The sequence below is a fragment of the Elephas maximus genome, chromosome 7 (genome assembly GCF_024166365.1).
Source record: "Elephas maximus indicus isolate mEleMax1 chromosome 7, mEleMax1 primary haplotype, whole genome shotgun sequence".
NCBI lineage: Eukaryota > Metazoa > Chordata > Mammalia > Proboscidea > Elephantidae > Elephas > Elephas maximus.
Window position 1 is genome coordinate 125,725,917 of NC_064825.1, and position 11,836 is coordinate 125,737,752.

An 11,836-nucleotide genomic window follows, 5' to 3' on the forward strand; every position below is an offset into this window, starting at 1 on the left:
GCAAGGTGCTCTGGATGTGACCCATTCAGCCTCAGAATGTTCCAGGAGGCTTAGAAGCCTTCTGAGGGGGTGAAATACAACGAGGTCTTGAAGATGCTAGAGATTGCCTCTATGGACGGGGCTGTGTCTTTTCGGAAATTCATGCGCACTTAGCAGTTACAACCTCAGGCAGACCACAACACGGGTGGAAGATAAACACACAGACCCCAGTCCCTCCACCACCTGTACTCCCTTTTGACAAATTCATAATGTGGTTATTTATGATGTGCCTCCTTGTCAACACAGGTGCTGGCTAGGAGGTGAGCAAAGAAACTGAGAGGTGAGTGGCCTGCTGGCACAGGTGTGAGCTGGGAAAACACCGCCTCCTTTCTTGTCAGGCAGGGGAGGCCGCTACAGGAAGTCATGCTGACCGTTCCCAACGTGAAACAGCAAAGCTGGAACTTAAATGGCGCCTTCTCCCAGAATCCAGCTCTAAGATCCCAGCCCTGCAGGTAAGGAGCCAGGCAGGGGCAGAGAAGGAGAGAGCCTCCCAGCCCAAGGGCTTCCCTGGGTAGCACTGAAGCCACCCATGGCCCTAGCACCCCCCTCTTCCTCTTTAAGCAGGGCCCCTTTGGTGCTGAGCCAGCAGCCAGCGAGCAAGGGGAGAGAAAGCCAGCTCACCCTCGCCCACATCTCGGCCCCACCCTCCCTTCTTCTCCAATGAGTCACTGTGGCTGCAACAGCTCCAGACATGCATAGGGTCACGCCTAAAACCCGATCGACAAAGTGCTTCATGGGGTCAGACCCTGGGTGCCAGAGGGTCTGGGGCTCCAGAGCAGACCAGGCAATCTGCTTCCCCCACCATCTCCTCAAGATAGAGCCCCACGCCAGGAGTCCTCAGGAGCTGGGGAGGGACTTACTGCTTCGTGGACCCAGGCAGCTCCTGAGGAGGAGGAAGGCCATCCTGAGCTACAGCCCTGGGAGAACAGGAGCACTTGGCTCTGGCAGGCTATGGGCTGGCTTCCTGGCACAACAGGAAGGACCACCCCCCCTCAGCTGGTCTAGGGAATTCAGTTCCCAGGCTGGGGGCGAGGGTGTTGATGGGGGATTTGAGGCCCTGTTTTCTGCATCTGGGTCCCAGCCCTGTCTCTCCTCCACCCCTGGGACCTGTTCCAAACCCAGATGGTCCTTGCTTCTCCCATACTCCCACACAAGGCTTCCCTGGAGTTGGGGGCTCTGCCTAGCTGTTACTCAAAGAAGGGTCTTTGGAGCTTTGTGTCATCAGCCTTCAGAGCTAGAAGAGCCCTTAGAGCTGTGCTGTCCAACATGTTAGCCACTAACCCAAAAAAAAAAAACCCATCGCCATGGAGTTGATTCTGACTCATGGAGACCCCATGAGTTATAAAAGAGAACTGTTCCATAGTTTTCTTGGCTGTAAAATTTATGGTGGAGTCCCTGGAGACACAGAGCTCAACCACTACCCGAAAATTGGCAGTTTGAACCCGCCCAGAAACACCTCGGATGACAAGCCTGGTTGGTGAACTGCTTCTGAAAGGACATAGCCTTGAAAATCCTATGGAGCAGTCCTACCCTGACATACATGGGGTCGCCATGAGTCAGAATTGACTCAACAGCAACCAAAAGCAACAATAATCTTTAGAGAAGCAGATCACCAGGCCTTTCTTCCAGGGTGTTGCTGGGTGGGTTCAAACAGCCAACCTTTAGGTTAGTAGCTCAACGCAAACTGCACTGCCGAGGGACCTAGCCACTAACCACATGTGGCTATTTAAATTTGAGTAAATTAAAATTTTAGTTCCTCAGTTGCCCTAGTCAAGTGCCCAACAGCTACACTTGGCTAGCAGCTACCATATTGGACACACAGACATAGGACATTTCCACTGTTGCAGAACATTCTATTGGACAGCCCCAACCCGCCAACCCACCAACCAGCCAACAGATGGGGAAAGTGAGGTGCAGAAAATGAGAATGGGTGAATTCTGAACCCAGGTCTGCTAGCTCCCAGCCCCATGTTGCACTCCACACAAGCTTGTGACAGGAACAAGCAGGGCTGGAGTGGAGACCCCCAGAGGCCAAAGGCTGCTTTGAGGGCAGAAAAGGAGCGAGAAGGCAAGGCCACTCCAGCTGCAAGGCTGAGAGTACGCACATCCGAGGCTGAGGGGACAGGGTATAATTCAAGTCAGAAACCACAAGAGAACGGGGCTGACCTGTCAACTCCAAACCACAAAGTAGGTGCACAGAGCAGAGGGGCCTCTGCCCATGCCCACTTCTGTGAATTGGGGGTGCCACGCAGGTAAATGCAGGAGAAGCCCAGGAAAAACAGTGGACGCCTGTGCCAGGTAAGACCTCCAGAGGGGCATCCACCCACCACCACTGCCCCTAGGAACACTCCCTCACTCCCGAGAGCCAGCATGAGGACAACCAGGGAGGGAGGCAGCTCAGCCTAGCTGCTGCAGCAGCCAAAGAGCCTGCCGCCAAGGTCAGTGTCGAGATGACTGGAACTGATACCCGGGAGACAGCCCGCTGGGCCTCAACGCCTCACTGCACCAAGCCCCTTCCACGATAGGGAGAACACCAACAGCTACCAACCAAGTTTCCACGCAGCACTGCGGCACACACGCAGACACACCGGCCCACCAAACACGTGTCCCCATGCGGAGAAGAATGAAATGACTTGCACCCAGTCAGGGCCCCCACCAAAGGGAAAGCCCCAAACACATAACAGGAGAAGAGGCCCACCCAGGGGAGGATTAGGATATTCCAAGAAGAGAGACACACCCAGAGGGGCCACGTACTCAAACACTCGTCAGCCAGCAAAGAGGAAGAGAAAGCTACATATTGAAAGAAAATCCATTCAGAGGGACAGAAGATGAGGGAGGCTAAAGAGTTAGGCAGAGTCCAGATTAGCTGTTCTCAATTTTTTTTTTTATCTCCCATTACCTATTGCTATGGAGTTGATTTCGACTCATAGCTACCCAACAGGACACAGTAAAACTGGTGACAGCCCTGGAAACTACAGGGTTGCCAGGGCTGTAATCTTTATGGTAGCAAATTGCCACGCCTTTGTCTCAAGAAGCAGCTGGTGGGTTCGCCGACCTTTCGGTTAGCATTCATGCATTTAACCACTACACCACCAGAGCTCTTTTTTTTAATTTTAAATCTCAAGACCCCTTTCCTTTATATGCTTGTTATTGTTGTCGTTGGATGCAGTAGAGTCGATTCTGACTCATAGTGACCCCATGTAACAGAGTAGAACTGCCCCATGGGGTGTTCTTGGCTGAAATCTTTACAAGAGCAGATTGCCAGGTCTTTCTCCTGTGGAGCTGCTGGATGGGTTCAAACCACCAACCTTTAGGTTAGCAGCCAAGCGCTTAACCATTGTGCCACCAGGACTCCTTTTTATACACTTAACCAAAAAAAAAAAAAACCAAACCTGTTGCCATCAAGTCAATTCCGACCCATAGTGACTCTATAACGACCCTATAGGACTTTAAACCTATAAATTTACCATAACACAAATTAAAACTTATAGCTTTTCAAAATATTAATTTAAAAGTCACAGTAATAAATCCATTCTATGTTCATATAAATAACACATTTTTGTGAAAAATAACTATATTTTCCAAAACCACCAAGAGAAATGAAAAAAGTAGTACTGTTTTTTACATTTTTGCAAATCTCTTTAATGTCTGGCTTAAAAAAAGATAGTTGGATTCTCAGAAAAAAAGAAGCCCCCGACAAGCTGAAAGAGAATAACTCTGCAGAGTTCCTATTATGTGCCCGGAGCTGTGCTAGCAACATTACACACATGACGTCTCACTCAATCCCCCCAAACAACCCTACGTGGTGAGAATTAATATTCTTATTTTAGAGATGGGGAAACAGGCCCCAGAGGTAAGACAATTTGAGTATGAGACAGTTGAAATGCAGGCCCAGGGCTCTCTGATTCAAGGCCAAGGTCTTCACCCAGGATGAAGGGATGAATACACACACAGGGTGAGGCACACACAGAAACCACAGAGAAAGATGAATAGGAGAGATATACAAAAGAGGAGTCATCCACAGAGGAGGGCAGAGAAAGAGTTGGAAGATACACCCATAGGAAGAGGGAAAGCCCCCAAGCACATTAGGAGGGAGACCCCAGACCCGCATGCAGGAGACAGGCACAGTGGTAGAATGATACCTCAGACAGAGGGACAGAAACACAGAGAAGGGGAGAGGCTGAGATCCAAGGACACAGGCCCCCACCAAGCACAAGACCCACCCAGGAAGCAGTGCTGTCAATCGCACCCACAAGCAGGGGAGGGCAGGCAAGCAGCCGCCAGCCTCCCTCGCTCACACACCAGCCTCGTTATGGTCCACACTGCACGGAGCCCCAGTATCCTGGGGCCCTGGACCCGAGGCACCTTTTGGTTCTGAGCTTATCGAGGTTGTGTCCCCAGGGATCAGGAACCCTGCACTGCCCAGAACCTAGTTCACTCCCAGATTCTCTTGGGTCCCAGCAGGTGGGGAACTCTGGGATCACCCCCTTCCGGGGGTCAGCCGGCACCAGACCCACTCCAGAAACCAGACAAGCATTTCTATGCTTCCTCACTAGCGTTCACGGGGAGATGGGAACAGCCATGACCGGCAGACATTCATTTCTCCCAGAGGAACAAAGAGAAACACCAAGATGTCATCTCTTCCAGGGCCTAACCCTCCAAGTAGGCCCCCAAACATGCAGCTGCCAGACTTTTGTTTGGAAAAAGTATGTCTTGTTCTAACTGGGGTTGAAGTGTGCAGTCCAGAGTCGAAGGTGGCCTGAAGACCTTTCACACACCTACCCAGCTAACTCTTTGCCCTGCAGTGAGGGCGCACTTTCAACTTACACAGGATGGATTGCTGGGGGATTATCTGGGAGAATTTGACTAATACGTTGGCAAGACACGCACACCATGGGCACTGGAGGGACATTCAGAGAAAGACACACAAGGACACACACAGAGGCACTCATCAGCCCAGTCCGCACGCTTCACAGCCCAGAGCCCCGGCCATCACCAGCCCAGAGCAGACACTTGTCTTCGCAACCCCAGGCCCTGCTCATCACAGAGGGCCCTTGTACCTGTTAACCTGGTGCTTGTTTCCCTGGGTCTGTGCTTCTCTGTGTATTTGTGTGCACCTGCCTGTCTCATTCCCTGCTACCTGCCCTTGGGGGAGGGAGGTACCCCACCCCACCCACAACTCCCACCACCTGGAAGATTTTCCAGCCCTCCCCATCAGCCCCCTTCCCCTGGCCGTGCACGGTCACACTGGTGTTCTCTGCACCTGGACCTCCAGGACAGCCCCGCCTCTGCCCCCACACAGCAGCTGGCTGCTTCCTGGGCTCCTCCCTGGCGATTCTCTCCACCTCGGTCCCCCGGCAGTGCACAGCTTCCTCCCACCGCCCCAGCGAGCTCTGACGATCCAAAGCTCCCAGTTCTCACTTCCAGCCGAGAGGGAGACTCCCTCTTCCTCCCCTGACTGAGAGGGGCTCTCCCCTCCGTGGGACCTGAGACTGGGGACCGCAGCACAGTCGCCAGCCCAGCCGGACTGGAGCTTCCGCACCTGACCACAAAGGCAGGGAGGCCCTGGCCTTTACCAGGACTGCTGGGATTAAGACATCAACTCTAAGGTGGTGTCCTACTTGGGGGGGGGGGGGGGGGGGAGGCGGGGGAACGGTAGAGCGCGGAGGTGAAGAAGAACGCTCTGTCTTGCCCTGGGGGGTAGCTTACGGCTGGGAAGCTGCCCGGCTGCCCCACCCACTGCTGGGCTCTCGGGGAGGGCGCTGCTCGCTCGCCCCCCAGCGGTCAGACCATGCTAGTGCAGGAAGCGGAGCCAGCCGCTCGGGCGCTGCCGCCAAAGAGCCGCCCCCCAGCCGGGCCAGGACACGTAGCCGGGATCAGCTCCAGGCACTTCCCCTTCCCCCAGAACCTCCGCTCCGGCCCCTGGGGACAGGGCAGGATGCCCTTCCCTGACAGGCCGTGTGCAGCGCTGCTTCACTCTCCGCAGGCCTCTGTACACCAATTCCAGGGCTCTGACCTGTCCTGGACAGAGAAATTCACTTCAGCCCTTACCTACAGCCCCCCCCCTCCCCCCGCACACCCCATGAATCCTCCACCAGTCCAGGGCAGAGTGCCAGGACCGTCAGCCCACCCCTTCCTTCAAGCCCTATGACACAGGCAGAGGGGACACACCCGGATGCTCAGCCATGCCATGACCACCACGCAAAACCAATGGGACACCCTCTCACTGGCCATGACACACACACCACGCTCACTGACCTGTGGCTGGAACACCACTGGTCACAGGGACCCAAGTCCACCATGATACAGCGACCCCTGGAGCGCTAACAGTGACACACCCAAGACCCCCAGCGACAACAGCTGCAGCTCTGGAGGATGAGGCCAGCAGGGAGGGGGGCTTCATCAGCATGCCCATTGACAGGGCCATTCCTGCTGACCCCCCCTGTGGCCCACCACATGGCCCCCACACCCCCTCTGGCACCCCCAGGAAGGCCTGGTCGCCCAGCAGGTGGGCCAAGCCCAGGGAAATGCCAGCTCTTGTGGAGCCTGGATGAATGAAGCCCATGGGAGAGAGTGGAAGGCCTCAGCCACCACGCCAGCACCACAGGCACCTTCTCAACCCTCTCCGGCGGCCACCTCCCTTTCTCACACCACAGTGCACACACGCATGTGGTCAGCCCCGTTCCAGGAAGAGAAACTTGGGGGTGTCTGGGAGTGGTGGGGGAGAGATCTGGCAGAATTCCCAACAGGCGTCAGACTAGCTTTCCCAGGCTGCCTGTCTCCAGGCAGTTCCCAAGTTTCAAGGAAGGCGGTGACCACGCCCCAGAGCCCCACACACCCCTCCACCCCCGCTTTACCCCAACCCCTCAAACCAGCTGCTCAGGCTCGGGGTGGTGTGCTTTGCCAGGCCAGCCAACCAATTCCGAGTTGAGTGAAAGAATCCTGTCTGGCCGTGCCCAGGCACCTCCACCCAGGCCCTGCCCTGGGACTGAGGTGACCCCCGGGCCCCAGTCTATTCCCTGCCTTTGACTGATGTCACCCTTCTCCCTCCACACTAGGAACCTAGCGCCCCATGGTTGACCCTGAACCTGGGGTGCCCCTGAACCATGGCCTGGCTGGCACAGCCCTCCAGGTCTGCAGTGATTGCCCAGCACCTGGAATCACTGCTGAGGCCTCCATATCAGCAGTCCTGAGCCCCATGTGGCTTTCATGGCTCCCTGCATGACCTTGTTCTCTGCCCAGTGACCCTGCACATGACCCTTTGGGGATAGGAGCTTTATCGAGGGGCTCAGTACCCCTAATCCCCATCTCCTATGTCCTGGATCCCACCCCAGATCCTGCTTCAACTACTAGTCCAGCTCTCAAGGGCCCAGATCCTCTCCCAGGCTCCCTCACCCAACAGCCCGCAGCTCAGAGCAAGGAGCATTGTTAAGCCAGGGGTGCCCTGTACTCCCCACTCTGCCTACTCTAACCACCATGTGCTGGCCTGGCCCCGCTATCCCACTGGACCAGAGGAGAAGGAAGCTGCCCCATTCAGAGAGGAAGTGAGTGCCACACCCTGCCCCAGGGATTTCCCTCATTGGCGGGGAGGGATGAAAGAAGTCTACCCCCCTAAATTACACCCTGTAGAGTTGGGGGGGTCCTAAAATGCCCTCCTGAGCATCTTCAATCTACCCCCGCACACATTCACCTAGCACAACCCCACCCCCCCAGGGCATCATGCAGTCATCCCACATAATCAGCCCACCACCTATCATGTGCCAGGCTGTGCTGGGAGGGGCATGGAGAATGCGGGCCTGGATTCTAACTGACTGTTTCAAAGCAATTACTGAGACCCCAGCACCCTATCGGGGATGTAAAAAAACCTGTTGCCACCGAGTCAATTCCAACTCATAGTGACCCCATGTGTTAGGAGTAGAACTTTTCCATGGAGTTTTCTTGGCTGTAATCTTTACAGAAGCAGATCACCAGGCCTTTCTGCCGTGGAGCCGTTGGGTAGGTTCCAAAAGACAACCTTTAGGTGAGCAGCCGATAGCAAACTGCTTGCACCACCCAGGCAGATACCTGGGTCCTTTTTCCTCCGAATCTACAGATCATTCTCTAAGGATCCCAGTCCCGTGGGAGGACCCCACGCTGTCTTTCCACAAGTCCACGTGACAGAGCAGGGCACTCAGCAGGGATTGCAGCTCCTTGGGAGCACCTTACCACTACCCCACTGTGGCCAAGCCCACACTGTGAAACCCACGAGCACACAGCACACAATTCTCTGTGGTCACCCTCTAACTGGGACTTGGAGATCAACTACAGCTGTGAGGTCCCCCTTCTGGACCCTCCGCTCCCCTCCCACGAAGGGTGCAGCCAGCCCGGCTGTGGCCCCACGTACCCCCATGGCCAGCACTCCCCAGGGGCTTCGTCCCCGCACTCCTGGCCCGGGCACTGCAGGGGGAGCCCAGCCCTGTCAGGGGCCACCCAGGCCCTGCACACTGCACACGCCCTCCCTGCATAGGAAGCCTTATATAACCCAGCTCTCTGCACACACCCTAAGCACACTGCCTTTCCAGCACCAGGCAGGGCCTCGCCCCTCGCCCCTCTCTCCTGGCGCGCTATTGGGTTGCAAGGCTCCAGCCAAGGCCGCCCAATCCTCCTCCTCCGCCAAGCCCTGCCCCCGCCCCCGCCCCCGCCTCCACCCCACAGACCCTTCTCTCTCTCCTTTGCCCCTCACCACTCCTCCCGGAGTTCTGGTTTGAATTAGTCACCGGCTCCAACCACCACATTCCTCAGGCTACTGGCGCCGCGCCAGGCGCTGGGGCGGGGGCCATCCCGCCCGGACGGGTTTGGGAGTGGGGTGGGGGCGCGAGCACCGCCTCTGGAGGGGAAGGGGCGGTCCCGAGGGCTGGGCCACCTAGCAACCCCCTCCCTCCCCACCCACCCCGGCGCAGGAATCTCCCTAATTATGTCCCCCACCCCCACCCCACCCGTCCCGCTGGGCGGCGCGCTGCAAACTTCCAGGCTCCGCTGCCCGAGAGGGAAAAGGGAGTTTTCTGGAGCCGGGAACACGGAGGGGCAAGACCAGGGCGGGGCAGCGGAGGGGGGCTGAGGAGCCGCCAGGAGTGAGAAAGGAGCGGCCAATGGTACAGAACAGGGTGGGGCCGCAGGACTCGGGACTCGAAGTTGGGACCGAGGGCAGGCAGCAGGGAAGGCCAGCAGAGGGGCACACGGCGCTAGGGCGCCAGGAGGGGCTGGCCGCGGCGGCGACCTCGGAAACTTCGCCGCCAGTAAACAGATCGGAACGGAGCCGCACTCCGAGTTACAGCCGGCGGAGAGGGAGGGCTGGGAACGCGGCCGCCAGAGCAGGAGCGAGGCACCCTGCCGCGCACTGGGGCCAGCAATCCACCCGCGAGGGAAGATGGAGTGCAGCGCAGAGCGCTCCGCAGCAATTTGCCAACTTTGCCCAACTTGTGCCCCAACTCCAGAGACACAGCTCCGCTCCAGGGAGCGACGCGTCGCCCCCCTGCGCAGCTCCAGGCTGCCCCGCTTGCTCCCAGCGGCCCGACTTCTCACAGTGACACCCCCTCCACCGCGCCTAGCCGGATCCCTGCCACCCACTCCTCCTGTTCTCGGCGCCGGGCCGCGGGTGGTGCCCTGCGCGCCCCGCGCCCCGCGCCCCGCGCCCCGGGCCCCTACCTGTGCGCTCAGCCCCAGGGCACGGCCATCGCCCGCGGGGGCCTGAGGTCGCTGGGCGGCGGCTGCTGGCTCGGCGAGCCCGGGTGGGGCGGGTCCGGCAGGCGGGCGGTGCAGTCCCCGCGGCGGAGCTGCTCCGAGTGGCCAGGCACCCGCGCGCGGAGGCGGCTCTTGTAACTCCGGCTGGGGCGGGCGGGTCTGCTCTGAGCCGTGGGGAGAGGGCGGGGCCGGGCGGGGCCGAGCGGGGCCGGGCCGAACCAGTGGGCCGACGCTGGAGGGACCCCGGGAGCAGGCTGCTGGGGAGGCCCGCCCAGGGGTGCGAGGACGAGAGGGCGCCTGCAAGCCCCTTCTGTCGTCCACTGCCCCCTGTCCTGTCGTGTCCTGTCCTGGGCCTGGAGCTATACCCCCATGTGCAGTGTGTGGCTTCGGCGGCAAGAAACTCGTAGAAGCTCCCAGGGACCCACCCTACAGCTGGAACTGCAAATCAACCCCATTCTGCAAGCAGAGCGAAGGGGCCCAGAAAGCGGACGAGGTGGGGGGAATGTTGGGGTGATTAAGCCGAGACTTGCAGCCTGACATCAACCTTTCAGTTCTCTCTCAACACAGACAAATCTGCTTCAACTCCCAGTCCCCAATCTCTCAACTTGGTTCCCGAGTTCCACGCAGCTACGCCCGTTTCTCACCTTCCCTCGTTCTGGGGTCCCCTCGGCCCCGCAGCCCCTCCCCGCACGGAGCTGGGCTGAAAACGCTGGCCCCACCTCCCGGAGTCTGGGTCACTACGCCCGTAGTGCTGCTATGCCTACTGCAGTGACCCAGGAGTCAGACCCAGGCCCAGAAGCCAGACCGGACCCAGGAGTCAGACCCAGGCCCAGAAGCCAGACCGGACCCAGGAGTCAGACCTGGACCCAGAACCCAGGTCCCAGGACCGGGAGCTGACTGGGCTGCCACCTTCCTCTCCAAACTCCCTGAGAGATATGGGAGCTCCTGCCTCTCCTCTGACCTCCCACTCCTCAGACCCCTCTTGAAGCCTCTCCTCCCCTCCGCACTTGCAGGAAGCTGAGATTCCAAATTTATAGTCATTTCCCATAGTCACTTCTAACTGCATGAAGATTTTATTAAATGCTTAATGATGGGGTAGAGGGGCCTTCTGGCTACACACCTCCCCACACACACCTTTTCTCTTCACCCCTATGAATTCTCTTATCTTCCTTTCCTAGGTGGCCACCCCCTGCCCACGATAGGCTCCTTTCCCTTCCTTTCCAAGCTCTAGGGGAGGGACACCCCAGACTGGGGAACTGGGGAGACCTGGCCAGAAGCAGCAGCGCCCTCCCCACTGCAAGACCATGAGTGGGCTGGGAGGAGACCAGCGACCAGCCTGGCCCTGTCCTCTGAAATGGCAAACATGTTTACAGGCTAAAAATACCCGACAGACAACTCCGCTGCCAGCCCTGGGGGCTGTGTCCCAGGTCCAGTTACCCGCCCAGGGTACAGGCTAGGGGGAGGGAAGAGACAGCAGAAGAACCCCAGACATGCAGACACTCCTATAATGGACACAGAAAGGTGGAGACACATGTGTAGACACTCAGACAGGCAGAGACATGCAGACACACATGCAAAATCAGAGACTTGGGCACGAGCATTTCACACACTTATGTATAAACACACACCCAGGTACCCAGATATTGAATCAAACCCACAGCAGAGGCAACCCACACCCCGCCGCAGATCACATAGGCCCAGACCCTCCTAAGAATTACCTCCTCCCCATTTTCTTCTGCCCCCGTTCCTCACATGCACTTTAAAGAAAAAATTTAAACTTTTTAACTTTGGGTTTTTTTTTTTTTTAATTAAAAAACAAAAAAAAAGAACCCACTGCCAAGTCAATTCCATCTCATGGCAAGCCCGGGAGCTACAGAGTAGAACTGCTCCATTTGGTTTTCTTGGCTGTAATCTTTACGGAAGGATAGCCAGGCCTTTCTTCCATGGCACCACTGGGGGCACTTTAGGTTAGTGAACAAAAAAACCAAGTAGTCTAGGGCAAACCATTTGTGCCCTTCAGGGATCCCTTCTAAAAATAAAAACCAAGAGCTCATTTTTTCCTTTACCAACAGCGTTTT

General features: G+C 57.4%; 1 protein-coding gene across 28 annotated transcripts in view; it reads right to left on the reverse strand.

Annotated features, from left to right (window-relative positions):
• AHNAK (AHNAK nucleoprotein) overlaps positions 1 to 9,887 on the reverse strand; it is a 32,047-nt gene extending 22,160 nt beyond the window's left edge. For 21 of the 28 annotated variants that reach the window (XM_049892215.1, XM_049892230.1, XM_049892233.1 and 18 more), the window contains exon 1: positions 9,723 to 9,885. The gene's annotated coding sequence lies outside the window, so the exon portion shown is untranslated. Of the gene's footprint in view, positions 1 to 9,722 lie in introns of all 28 variants that reach the window. The other 7 variants (XM_049892232.1, XM_049892225.1, XM_049892226.1 and 4 more) reach the window with 2 other exon arrangements.
• Between the last annotated feature and the right edge of the window lie 1,949 nt (positions 9,888 to 11,836).